This window comes from Chiloscyllium plagiosum, chromosome 16 (assembly GCF_004010195.1).
Source record: "Chiloscyllium plagiosum isolate BGI_BamShark_2017 chromosome 16, ASM401019v2, whole genome shotgun sequence".
NCBI classification, from domain to species: domain Eukaryota; kingdom Metazoa; phylum Chordata; class Chondrichthyes; order Orectolobiformes; family Hemiscylliidae; genus Chiloscyllium; species Chiloscyllium plagiosum.
Window position 1 is genome coordinate 35,300,526 of NC_057725.1, and position 14,119 is coordinate 35,314,644.

General features: G+C 37.2%; 1 long non-coding RNA gene across 2 annotated transcripts in view; it reads right to left on the reverse strand.

Moving 5' to 3' along the window:
• Positions 1-14,119, reverse strand: part of LOC122558047 — a 143,932-nt gene that overhangs the window by 72,441 nt on the left and 57,372 nt on the right. For both annotated transcript variants that reach the window (XR_006314020.1, XR_006314021.1), the window contains exon 2: positions 6,918-7,058. This is a non-coding gene — a long non-coding RNA (uncharacterized LOC122558047). The remainder of the gene's footprint in view (positions 1-6,917; positions 7,059-14,119) is intronic.

The window sequence follows — 14,119 nt, forward strand, 5'->3', positions numbered from 1 at the left end:
CCACCCTCCTCTCTGACCTATCACCTTCATCCCCACCCCCACTCACCTATTGTACTCTATGCTATTTTCTCCCCATCCCCACCCTCCTCTCATTTATCTCTCCACCCTTCAGGCACTATGATGTAGGGCTTTTGCCCGAAATGTCGATTTTACTGCTCCTCAGATGCTGCCTGAACTGCTGTGCTTTTCCAGCACCACTAATCCAGAATTCATTATGGTCTTGGAAATGACATGACACTCACAGCCAGTGAATAAATTAAAGGAGAACAGGTATCTGAAATAGGAAAATGCTTTATCTGGCAGTACTTTGACAGCAGCAGAAAATGTCAACAAAATATATTTTTCAGAAAGCAAGTCTATTCAGTTTCAGTGGTAATTAAGTTTTTTATAACTGTTACTTAACCGAGCCTTGGAAGGTTCAGAACACAAAGGAGCACAAATGATTGAAACTGATTAGGTGAGAATACACTAGAATGCATTTTGAAAGTATACAGATCAAAGATGAATTTTGAAGTAGATGCTCTTTGAAGTAGAAGACTTGTGAATTTTTCTTGAATTAAGGTTTTAATAAAAGTCAATTTGCCAGTTGCAGATTTTCCATTAAGACTCAGTACTTTAAGTTGTCTTATTGGAATATAAGAGTTAATGTACCTCCTAACTGAATTTCAGGTTATTTGATTAGTGGGATACTAGCCATGCACAGCCCTTCCATCCAACTCTATTAAATGGAGGACCAAAATGCTGATATCGGGATACTATTAGAGCTTAAAAACTGCTGAAAATGCAAAGTCGTCACATAGAAATTCACTGCAGGATTGAAGATATCTAATCTGGAAAATCTGTACTTTCCAGAAAATAAGGGACTGTCAAAATATGCAATCCTCAGAGGAAGAGAACTATAACAGCTTTCACAGCCTCAAGATGTCCCATAGCTGTTTACTGTCAATGAAGTACTTTTGAAGTAAATTTGCATTTACAAGTCGTGCCAGCCTTGTTTCAGTGATTGCATTATTGCTTCTGAATCAGAAAGTTGTGAGCTTGTGTCCCCTTACAGAAATTTAAATCATAACATCGTATTTCCAGAGATTGTAAAAGGTGTTATGCTTTTAAAAATATTATAGATTAACATGGCAACTGAGTTGTGCAAAGTATGATTCCATAAACAATATTTGTGTTGGTTGAGAGTTAAATTTTAGTCAAGAGACTGGGAGAACTCTCGTTAATAAATATCACATGTGACCAGGATTATATCACAGACTTTTGTTCCTATGCATCAAATATCAAAATTTACTTATTTCTTAAAATTATTTAAAGATGCATAGCAACTTGCTTCAGCCATTTATGAGAATTTCCATTAGCACAGTTCGGTATTTGGATCGTTGTCAACGGAAAGGTTTATGTCAGGTGTTGGGAAATGTAAAAATTCTTGCTAAATACAATGACCCACAGTCAGGTGTCTAACATTAGTGCAAGCAAGATTAATTTCTGTGAATTATTCACATCAGAATTTGCCTCAAGAACAACAGCCCCATGCAACACTTACAAATGATTCATTTTAAGTGCAACACAGCTGAAATATTTCTGTAAAAGGTGACTAGGTGATAAATATTTTTGTTCTTTGCAACTGTCCTGCCACCTAAATTTGAACCTATATACAGAGATACCTGTAATAAAAAAAATACTAAAACAAACTAAACTATCAGACTATAGTTTCATATAGAATTACATAGAGCTTGAGCACACAAACAAATGATTCAATTCAATACATCAGTGCTGGTTTTGTTTGGATGGGAATGCAATATGTGCTAATGTCCTTCCTGACTTGCTGGAGTCATGTGAACCTCTGCCATGCGGCATATTCACAACAGACAGATATCTTAAAATAAGTACTAAGAAAGGCAAAGTGGAACCAACATTTTATTTGCGGAACACAAGGATCATACAATCTTAAATTATTTAAACCTACTATCATACTCCTTTATGTGTTATCTACCTGAATTCCAATTTAATTAATGAGTCTATTAATTAAATGGTTACAGATGTTTTGCTCCTAGGTTTGTTTTTCCATTTGAAACGTGCCTTTGATGATACCTATGAACACCAACAATACTGTACAAATAACCAACATCAACAGAGTGGGTACATTCCTTGTGTAATATTGCCAGAAAAACACTTTTAAGTGAAAAAGGTGAATGTATTCGAAGCATTACAAATGGTTACTGAATGGCTTCTTTGTGGACAAAAATCATAAACTGACAGGAAATGGAAAGCCACGTTAAAATAATTAATCAAAAGATGATAGTGGAGCTTAGTGGAGTATTTGTAATTTTATAACAATGGCTAATTTGCTTTATTATACTAGGAAAGCATTTCTTTTCAAGCATATTTACCCTGAAATATCTCTGGTAACTTGATGAACTCTTATCCTAAGAAAGCTTTTTAGTTGTCACCATGATGGGATGAGTTGACAATCTTGCATGTAGCAGTTATAATTTGTTATGGTCACATTTTCTCAATGCTTATCATAACCATTAGGCTTTTGGAGACAATTTAAAAAGTCCTGGTCAATGCATAACAGCCAACTATTAGAAGCTGCTAAGTAATATTTAGATTGGAAACCCAGAATACAAACTAGTGGGTTTTAAAGCTGCTCTCATTTCAATGGAAATTACATTGTTTAACAGTAGAGACTGGAGGTCATAAACTGTTTCTATTTCCATTTCTTTTTTTTTTCACCTGGCCTATTTTTGATAGTGAGGTTGGAAACCGAAGTTAATCAGGTTGAAATTGCAGTATTCCTTTTAATGAGGAATTTTAAGAATCTTCAGTATCCATGGGCCCAAACATACCTTTCAAGTGAAGCAGGACTTTACCTGCACTTCACACAATTTACTCATTCACTGCTCATAATGTGGTCTCCTCTACACTGGGGAAACAAAGAGTAGATTGGGTGATCGCTTCTCAGAACACTTTACACTCTGTTTGCAAAAAAGAGCCTGAACTTCCAATCACCTCCCACTTCAACACACCACCCTGTTCCCTGGCCAACTTCTCTGTATTAGGCTTCCTGCAGTGCTCCAGCAAAGCTCAGTGCAAGCTGGCATTTTTTCTAGCAAACATCAGTTCTGCAGAAGGGTCACTTCACCCAAAACGTTAATTCTGATTTCTCTTCATGGATACTGCCAGACCTGCTGAGGTTTTCCAGCAATTTCTAATTATGTCTTTAAGAATCTTGGTGCTGAGGATGTTTTGAGTGAAGTCTTCTGTGACAGCAGGATAGTATGATCAAGAACTTGAATCAAATGCTGCATAATTTCATTTATAATAGTTGAAGAACAAATGTTGTCCCATGGAGGTACAGAAATAGGGCCCAATGATTTACTATTCATACTTTATCTAAGTGCGATATTAGTCACCTCAAGTTCATCTTCTTTGGGCTGTGTTTAATGACAGAAGAACAGGCAATGTGACTCAAGTAGTACTTAGTATTGATAAAATGTTCTATGTTGTCCATTAGTGCATTACTATCAAATCAGCTTTTTCAAAACCCCAGCATTATGTAACCTACCAAATATGTTGAACAAACACCCCATTATTAGACTTGAAACTCAAGGTAAACCCAGATGAAGTAAAAGAGCTAAATGCATCTGGACAACTCTTTGTTATTTTGATTTTTTTGTTCAGATTGAATGAAACATGTGGTCTTTTTTGACAAAAAAATACGTAATTAAGTATTTTGTTTGCTTTGGAGAGGATCTTAAAATAATAAAGCAAGCACCTTCATTTATAACCACATAAAAAGTACATTTACCTACTGTGGTCATCACAATTCAATGTGTGCTCATAGCTGCAGAAGCTGTTTTTCAACTTGAGCTATTCTGTGATGTTAAATGAGGTCTTGTGAATGTGCTTTTAAGTGTTGGAGTGCACCAAAGAATGAGCTGTTTTTGAGCTAACATCAAGCTGCTAATGATTTTAATGAGAGTGCCTTCTGGATTCATATTTTTTTCATAGAATACATCACACTAAAACAAAAATCAATGAGCAACATTAATTAGGGCTTTTTAAGATGCCTTCCGTGGTTTTGTTTTGGTTAAACTGCACCAGATGAAGAGCGCTGTGCTTTACTTAAGCTACGCTATTTGACATTTAGATGAGAGAAAAGAAAGGGAAAAATACTAACAAACGCAGGAGCAGTTTTTGACAGCTCTTTGTCATGCAAGAGAGAAGAAAGGGGGCCAACTGTGAGATGCTACTTTGAAGCCCTGGAAATTTGTAATGAAAAATTTAAGATACAAGAGAGAAAAAAGACGAGCTATTCATTTGCCTCTGCATACATTAGCACTTGTAATTCAAAGGTTTGCTGTGTGTTTTTTTATAAATTCTAGTCTAATAAATATCTTAGAGAATTGCTTTGATATTTCAAGATTGTCTCTGTAGCCTACATCTACTACCAATAAAACGGAAAAATATTCATCAGCCTCCCAGCTTTAATGAGAAGGTCATTGCTCTCTAATTACCAGCGACAGTTAAGCTCGATAATTTCAAAGGCATTGCTGAACACAGTGTCTATCGACAATGCAACTTGAACAGTTGTCTTTGCCTTCCACACAGTTTATATCATTGAGACTCCTGCCTCCTTTTCTCTGTTCTTCTGTCTGCCAATGTATCTTTCAAAAGCTTATTATTTTCTGGTACATAAGCTATAGCTTTGTAGTTTACTTGGAGTACATTGTTTTTATAAAGCGTTCATTCAATGGGACAATTTAAAGTATTTTGCATATGTTTTGCTTTTTAGCACGTAATCAAGTAATTTTTTTACTGTGTATTACAGTAGAGTCAAGAAGCTTAATTCAGTTAATTGGAAGCATTTCTCTATTATTATCAAAACCTTGCAGTACCTTTGGTTTGCTATGTTTCAAGGTAGAAATTTCAATCTTGAAGTCATACTGCCCAAATATTAGAATATGAAGACATTAAATGTTATCATTAGTTTGTTAAAGTAGATTACAAAGGCATTCATACAACTATAGAAAACGTTCATACAATGTTCACGCAGCATAATTTCAAGATCATATATATTCACTTGAGTATTGCTGTATTTTGTTCATTTGCCCAACTATTTTTTCACAATTACCCTAACATTACACTATGTTGTTGAAAGTTTTAAAATTTTATTTCACAATTCTCTTTCTACTCTACGATGAAGAAAATATATGTTTCACTGATAATTTGATGATAACAACATTTCCAAATTTATTTTAGAAGTTACAGACAATTGCTTATCACAGATTCATCTGGAAAAGGAAATACCAATAGACTCTTGAGTCTTTGTAATAGCTTCCAATTGAGAAACCTAGAGGAATAAAAGCAATCCATATTTCTAGCCCAGTCACTCGAAGTAGACAAACTCCCATAATATTACATGGAACAGATATATAAGTGCATATGGTCATTTAGCTAATTTCTGGATGAGAACTTATAGTCATTTAAATACCTTTCCTCGGGTTTCTTTCTTTGTGCATGAGCTTTTGTCAGCAGGTACGCTTCTTTTTAATCCGAGTGTTATCAGACAGCTACAATATCGTCAGGTTTCCCCCTCACACACTGCTGAATGTGGTGCAACACTAAGTCATTATAATTCATTGCTGACCCAAGAACTGGCAAAATCATTGGACTGAATTTTAACGGAGTTAAGATTAAAGTGGTGCTGGAAAAGCACAGCAGGTCAGTCAGAATCCGAGAGCAGGAAAATCGACATTTCAGGCAAAAGATCTTCATCTTCCCGATGAAGTGTTTTTGCCCGAAACGTTGATTTTCCTGCTCCTTGGATGCTGCCTTACCTGCTGTGCTTTTCCAGCACCACTTTAATCTTAACTCTGATCTCCAGCATCTGCAGTCCTCACTTTCGCCTACTGAATTTTAACAGAATCAGCTAGGTGACAATTTTGGTGAGTTAGATGGAAGGTTTCGCTTCATGAATAGCAGGTTTTCTTAGGCTATTCTCTACAACTTGCCTCATTGCCTGTGCACCACACCTCTCACATAGTGGGAAGGGAAACAAAAAAATATGCTTCTGAGTGCACATAGGTAACACACTGCATTATGAGTCCAAATGCGTATTTGTAAATCTATAACAATTGATGAACTAAGCTACACAGATAACGCACTCAAGTGTCATTCCACATTTGAGCCATGTCTAAGAGAGTATTACTCTTTCCCCAATGTCCAGCGCAGCCTAACATTTTCTCATTATTCAATGTGGGACTGTCATATACTGGAAAGACTTCCAATGCTTACAAACATTCATTTTTATTTACCAACAGCAAAAACAAAGAAAACAAACAAAAACTGCATCTGCCTCTAGAAACAGATGTTGACTGCTTGCCTTTTGAAAACAACAAAATTACAACTAATGAGTGGTCAGTGTGCCCAGCTCACATTGATTGGAACCAGGTATCAATTAAGTCTTGACTGGCTTATTTCATCTGACATCGCAGCACTTCATTGTCTCCCATGCTCAAAGTCCTCATCTTCCTCCTCCATATTCTGTGGCCTCACTCCCAGCTCTTCAGCCATCATAACATTCTCATTTTGCCTGCTTCAGTAATCCAGAGGACAGCATACAAGGATTGTATGACACACTCAGACTGAACTATACTGCAAGACACCCGCAGACCAGAACCTCATCTTCAGCAGACCTATTGTCTGTTCCAAAATCTCCCCAGTTGAAGATTGGTTTGCATTTTATCTACCTTCGGCCTTAATCACAGCATTGAGAATCAGAGTCATTAAGTCACTGTCGCAGAGGGAGATGGTAAGTGCTGTTAAGTTACTGATAGTTTGCACCTAGTCACCTACCCCACATCACCAAGAAAGGTAAAACTGCATGTAGGAATATGCTGGTGAATACTTACAGTTTGAGATGAGAGGTTGTCAGCTCCTTGTCCTTATGTAGACAATGAGATCTCAGTTTGGCTTTGTGATATGTGGCCTGCTGGTGCCACTTTGAAGCTTTTTGTGATTACTTCTGCTTCACAGAGATGAGAATGATCAACCTGAAATGACCAATGACATAATCAAGATTGCTTGTGACCAGAATTTGTGTTCCACACATGTGGACATTGCATACATTTTACATGCAGAATGCCACGATTATAATTATACTCTGTAAATGTCTGATTATTGTAAATTACCTTTGAAGGTCTGCACATTGCTCACAAATGGACATAGTGTTCTCAGACAGAAAAATGGCACTCTGCCCATTCCAGGTGTGGACACAGTCATTTTCCATTTCCATTGAACATTTATGAATCACGTGAAGATGGAAGGTAACATTAGTTTATTGGGCAAAGTGAGTTGCAGACACAGCTTGATAATCAAGAACCGCACGTCCCACTACCGCTGTCACAACCCCAAACCCTAAACTTGTATGTGCCTTTTTCACTTGCACTTCCCATTAAGCTCAACAATACTGAGCATCCATTTGTTCCCACACCCCTCACAACCCCAAGATTGTCTCTCCTGACTTAACTAAGGACGACTGCTTTTAGACTTTCAGACATAGCCATCTGAGTTAAACATATGCAGTGTGTTTTATTTGTATGCTGCAGGTGTGAGATTGAGACAGCATCATATTGTACAATACTGACCAGCAAGGCAAGTTGCCTGGCTTTGCGTGTGTCCTAAAAATAAGTCAAGATAGAAACAGAGGGTGTCTTTAGGCTCTGCTTCACGGGCCAACATGCTAAAAGGCATAGCAGAACAAAGCATGGCAAGGCAGTGATGCTATGAACATACATGTAGGTGCTAAGTAAGTGAGTGCTAAGAAAACAAGCAAGCAGTCATAAGATGCAGCTTCATCCATTCCAGGAGTGGAGGGCCTGAACCTGTCTGCAAAGTGCAGATTAATCATAATTTACAGTGCACTCCAAAATGCAGCATTATGAAGCACATGCCGACTATCAGCATCTGATGACACAGGGTATATGTGGCCGGTTCCTGGAGCATGCCTGAGACGTTGGTGGCTGGTGTCCAACATGGCAGTCTGAATGAGTAAGTAGTATGCTGGGATTGCCAGGTACCCACGTTGACTTCCTTGTCAGGTATCCAGTTTCTATCTGTCCTATGATATTACATGAGCTGCATATTAATTGCAAGATTTGGAGTTAAGGAGGGTGATAAACAAGCAATAATCCACTTAATAAGAATCTCATAACTGCCTCATGAGAATCTAACCTAACATGTAAAAAATGAAACTGATGTCAAGAAAGATCTCACTGGAGTTCTTGTGAATTTCTCCCAGATTTACTGTACAGTCCATGTCTGTAATCCATGTCATTCAGAGCCATATAAAATTCTGCCCAGAGACTTTGTGCTCCTTCCCCAGCACAGATATAGCTATATTACACATCCATTAGTTATGTACTCCAAAAACGTATCAAGCATTGACATTGAATTGAAGGGAATGACAATGAGCAAAATGCAGAGTTTTGGGACCCACTATTTCTATCGACACAGTCTGTCAGCTGACAAGCAGCTAATTTTTAAATCATGATGTGTCCAAGCTGATCAGAATGCTTATGTTCAGTCAATCACTGATCTGGGGAATTCCCCCACCTATACACATGCAGCCCACTTGCAAATTCCTGCCATTTTAAGATATTGCAAAAAAACTAAAAGCTTGGGGAGAATAATTTCCTGTTGAGTTTTCCAATGCAACCACCCTAACGGAGCAGAGTCAACTTTTAAACCAACTGGCATACTTTTTCCATGTAATATAAATTGTTGCTGCCTTTGAAATTTGGTATTCTTGCATTTATCCTGATGAGTGCAAGGCCAAATGCTTCAATAGCTTGCTTCTTCACTTAGCAATGCTCATGTTCTGTACAACCAAGTGACTAATCTTAAAGTATTTCATATGATCTGACAAAGCTCCAGAGAACACCTTTAAAATCCAAGAGGCTTCTTGAGTGATTTAATGTCAAATTTCTTCAGGAGTTTGTTTACCCTGCAAAAAGATCCAGTTGTTGCACATATCAAGTAAATCAATTCAGAATTGATTTTACAGTAAAAAAATGTTGTGTAATGCTAAAGTTAATTAAAAAATCATACAGCATTAATATTCATTAACTTGGTGTCAAACATAAAAGGCTCCAATGTAAAAAATTTATAGAAAAATGTTGTTTTCATGTTGGATATCAAATATCTCCTCCAATATGTATTTCCATATTACCAAGTTCACCTGTAATAAAGGCATTATTTTAATACTCAATTTTTTTTAATATATAAATATTGATATTCTGACTGAAATTAAAGTATAAGGATTCATAAAGATTCACGTATTCACCAGCACCAAATCAACTTGTACTTTTAGATTCTATTTATCCCCATCTTTTTATTTTGCCTAACAGTTTCATATTCTGAGGAATCAGCTTGGTTCAACCCTGTGCACAGTAATACTTTCAAGAATGAGCTTCCCAATGAATCGTGCAATGCAGTCCCATGAGGAAACTTAAAATGGGCTGCACGTGTCGAATAGCTCATTTTCTCAGACTTTTACTTCAGCCAAGAAACCTTTGGCAAAAAACGGGAGGTAATAGGATGGATGGGCGGGGTTTAAAGTTCCAAAATAAGAAAACTAAACTTGGATCTTCACTGTCAAATTTGTGTTTACTTTCTGACTGTACAGATTAATATAATTTCTTTTAAAAAGAGATTCAATTAATCCTTTTCAGTTGTATGCTCTGTCATATTTCAAATTCTTCAGATCTAACATAGCTCTTTATGGTGTCACTATTATTTTAATATTTGAAGTTTCTTTCTTTCTGAAAGACATGTAATATTTCTGTTTTATTACATTGTTATTAGAAACTGAAAATCTTTTATTCTTATCTCATTGAATTGCTTTAGATGTTCATAAAGCAAAAGACATAAGGCAGAATTTTGTTTGAAAAGTAATTGAATTCCCTACAGTTTGGGATATTTAAAACTGTAACAGTGAAATGCCTCTTATATTTTGTAAAGTTAAATCAATCTTTAACAAACTGGACACATCCCAGATCAAATAAATCACCATTGCTAGCCTCAGTTAATTGCTTCCATTTGCAAGGCTTTGAGAAAGCACTTAAAAAGTTCAGCATTTTTTAAGCCACAATAAAACTGGAAGACTGATTCAGGAAAAGCTTTACATTCTGCAAAATACAAGTTTGAAGAAAGTAAAAACCTATAAGCAGAAGAACAATTTTGAGAGCTATTTCCACTCAGTTTTTAAATTGCATCTAAAATGGAAATGTTTTGTCCAAAGTTTTTTGACAATTACATTTATATTTAAAAACTAAATGTACTAAGTGCGTCATTCTGATGTATCATCCCAAATTTATAACTGAGGTTCCCAGAACGAAAAGTTCTTTTTCATGAGCATGACAATTGTGATGCGAGGTTTTCTTAATTTATGTCATTTGGTAATGCACTTGTCTCTGGGTTATGTAGCTTCAAACTCCTATCGAAGTGTATAGAATCTAATCTGGTCTTGCAACATCTCTGAGCAGAGAAACAAAGTTAACTTTCCAAGTCCAGTATGACTCTTCTTCAGAAAGGAGTTGTACACTCTGACATAGTGCAAATTCTTTGAATCTAACACAGGTTTTTATGGCAACATAGTGGTTAGCATGGTTGTCTCGCAGCACCAGGGACCCAAGTTTGATTCCAACCTCAGGTTACCTTCTGTGGAGTTTACATGGTCACCTCAAAGATCTGCACGTTATGTTACTTGGTCATGTTAAATTGTCCTGTAGTACCCAGGGATGTGCAGGTTACCTGTAGTAAATATGGGGTGGAATACTCTTCAGAGGATTGGTGCAGACTTGATGGGCTGAATGGCCTCGATCTGTGCTGTAGGGGTTTTATATAACCATTATTTTCATACTTGAACACAGAACAGAGTTCTGAAGAAGAATCACACAGGACACAAACCATTAGCTCTTTCTTTCTTCACAAATGCTGCTAGACCTGCTGAGTTTCTCCAGCATTCTGTGTGGTTATTTCAGAATTTTAGCATCTGCTGTATTTTGCTTATATATCTTAGTGACATTTCTGTGCAGAATTGAGAGCCAAGTGTACCATTGCAGGTTTTATTTGTTGGAATTAGAGATTAAATCTGTTTACGTTATAAGAGAACAAAAGAATGGTCTCAGAGTTCTGAAAAACCTCATCTCCCTGTGAAAACTGATTATTCATTTAACAATTTCTCACTTGTGGAATTTGCAGAACACAAATTGCCAACAATGATTCCCTACATTGCAACATTAACCACATTTCAAATGTACTTAATTGACTGGGAAGAACTTTGGAACATCCTGTCTTATGGAAAACACAATATAAGTGTTCTTTTGCCTAGTGTTCAGGTTTAAGATGTTGTGAGTCTGTTGTTTGAAAAAAAAGTCTTCACTAATTGTTAACTCTGCTACCAAAATTAGATTAACTGGTTGTTGATATATTTGCTGTTTGTGAGGTATTCTTATAGTATTATTGATTCTGCATCAATTTATATAACTCTCATTGCATTTCAAAATGATTCCAATGTGAAGTGCTTTGCAATTTCTGAGGCAACCAATTAAATCAAATATGTCTGTTGAAATAAATTAAACATAAAAGTATGATTAATAATGTGGTTAGGGAGAAGCAATTTGGAGGTAAGATAAAATAAGATGTTTAGTCGCTTCTTTCTGTGATTCTCATCACTTAATCTAAAAGCATGCCCAGTCTAACTGTATCAATGTTTGCAACTCTAAAAGAATAATCTATTAGAAACAAGTAATTAAGTGATAAAGATTTCCCAACGACATAAAAATATCCACTCTCCAATTACTGTGGGGTCTTGGAAAATATTTTTCTTTATTCTTTCATGGGATGTGGGGATTGCTGGCAGGTCCAGTGCTTATTGCCAATCTCTAACATTGATCAGAGAATCCCTAGAGTGCGGAAGAGACCATTCGGCCCATCAAGTCCACACTGACCTGCCAAAGAGCATCTCACCCAGACCCACACCCATACCCATACCCCTGTCATCCTGCATTTCCCGTGGCTAACCCAGCTAGCCTGCACATCCCTGGACACTATGGACAATTTTGCATGGTCAATCCACTCAACCTGCACATCTTTGGACTTTGGGAGGAACCCCACGCAAACTCCTGGGGACAATGTGCAAACTCCACAAAGACAGTCGCCCAAGGGTGGAATCGAACCTGTGTCCCTGGAGCAGTGAAGCAGCAGTCCTAACCACTGTGCTACTGTCACTCCTTCAGCCACTGCGCAGCCCCTCTCTAAATGTACTTGAATTGAGGGCAGTTAATAATCAACCACATTATTGTGGGACTGGAGTCACATGTAAACGAGATGGGGTAAGGATGGGAAGTCTCATTTCCTAAGAACAATAGTGAATCAGATGGAGATTTTAAAAATTAATCAATGGTAGCTTTCTCAGTCACCATCACTGAAACTAGCTCCATAGAAGTTATGTCTCACCTCCAAGCAGGTAGGACCAGAACCTGGGCCTCCGAACTCAGAGGTATGAACACTACCATTGCACTGCAAGAATCCTTAAAGACTAACTATACATTTACTAATTGATTTTAAACTGCACCAATTACAGTGGTGCATTTTCAATGGCCTCTAGTTTAGAGCTCAAACAACCTGCAATTTAGTATAGATTTGATTTAGAGATGTCACAAAGCTGATTAAGACCTTGAAAGGATAGCTGAAGATAGTTTGAGTTTTACCCTGCATTTCACATGTGCCATAACTGGCTCATGCCTAATCATGAAAAAGGTTCAATAATGTTGCATTTTTCAGCCTTATTATTATGACGGACACAAAGATGCATCACTGACACTGCAGAAAGGAAATTATGAAAATTTCCTTATACATCAAATGGTGTAAATGCATTAAACAGTCAATTAAAAAAAAAGATTCTTCAAAACAGATGTAGCCTAATCCTATTCATACTTGCTTTTAATCAGTAATTGATTGTGAAATGTTTGATTCTTTCCAATTGTATAGAGATAGAAATCAATGTAAATATAAGAAATCAGGTGAAGAAAGCTTCAAACCCCTTTCTAACTAGTCCTCTCTGTTGGTCATTTCTGCAGTCAAAGATCATTCTGGTAAACCAAGACCCATAGCTATCCAAGTTCATTAAGACAGCACACTGAGCACATACATTTACTATTGCCTTCTCTGTCAATACACATGAAATGCTTTGTATCTTTTATATAGTACTCTCCACCTGAAATTGTTCAATGCAGAAGAATCCTCCTATCTAACATGGTGGAAGGAAATTTCATACCCTTCAGTATTTATTTTTTGATGATATTCTTGTATATCACTGCTGGCTGAATAACTGGAACTTCACAAGTTTAGTCTTCTTGCGAGCAAAGCAGCCCCACAGAGCAGCCAGAAGTCACTTGACTTTAGCTACAATATTTTTCCCCTTCTGTGATAACAAACACTCAAATCATCAATTTGCAGAAGGCCTTCTGGTGCAGTGGCTAGAATCCCTGCCTCTGAGTCAGAAACTCTGGGTTAAGTTGAATGCCAGGACTTGATAGTCAAGGAAGGCACATTCATAACATGGCCAAACAAGTTGAGTATCAAACTGCGAATCCTTCCAATGTATGCCAACAGCAGGCAATACAAGTGGGCAAGATTCCTGGTCAGTTATATAATGGAATCAAATTACAAGCTCTATTATCACTGTTCATAACTCTGGACGAAAAAGTGTCCGTCACAGTTCTAATACTCTCTGTCCTTTATGCAGTCTATTTCTAGGCTTCAGTGCTTTGCAGACTTCTGTTTCTTACATTCAATAGAACACAAATGAAAGGAATGATAATTGTTCCCTCAAGCCACACCACTCTTCTAGTTTGGATCCCTGGAGTTTAATACTCATCAGTCGGCTCCTGGCATTCACATTGCTAAATCTGGCCTTCTTACATTGATACTGAGCTGAAAATGTGTTGCTGGAAAAGCGCAGCAGGTCAGGCAGCATCCAGGGAACAGGAGAATCGACGTTTTGGGCATAAGCCCTTCTTCAGGAATGAGGAAAGTTTGTCCAGCAGGC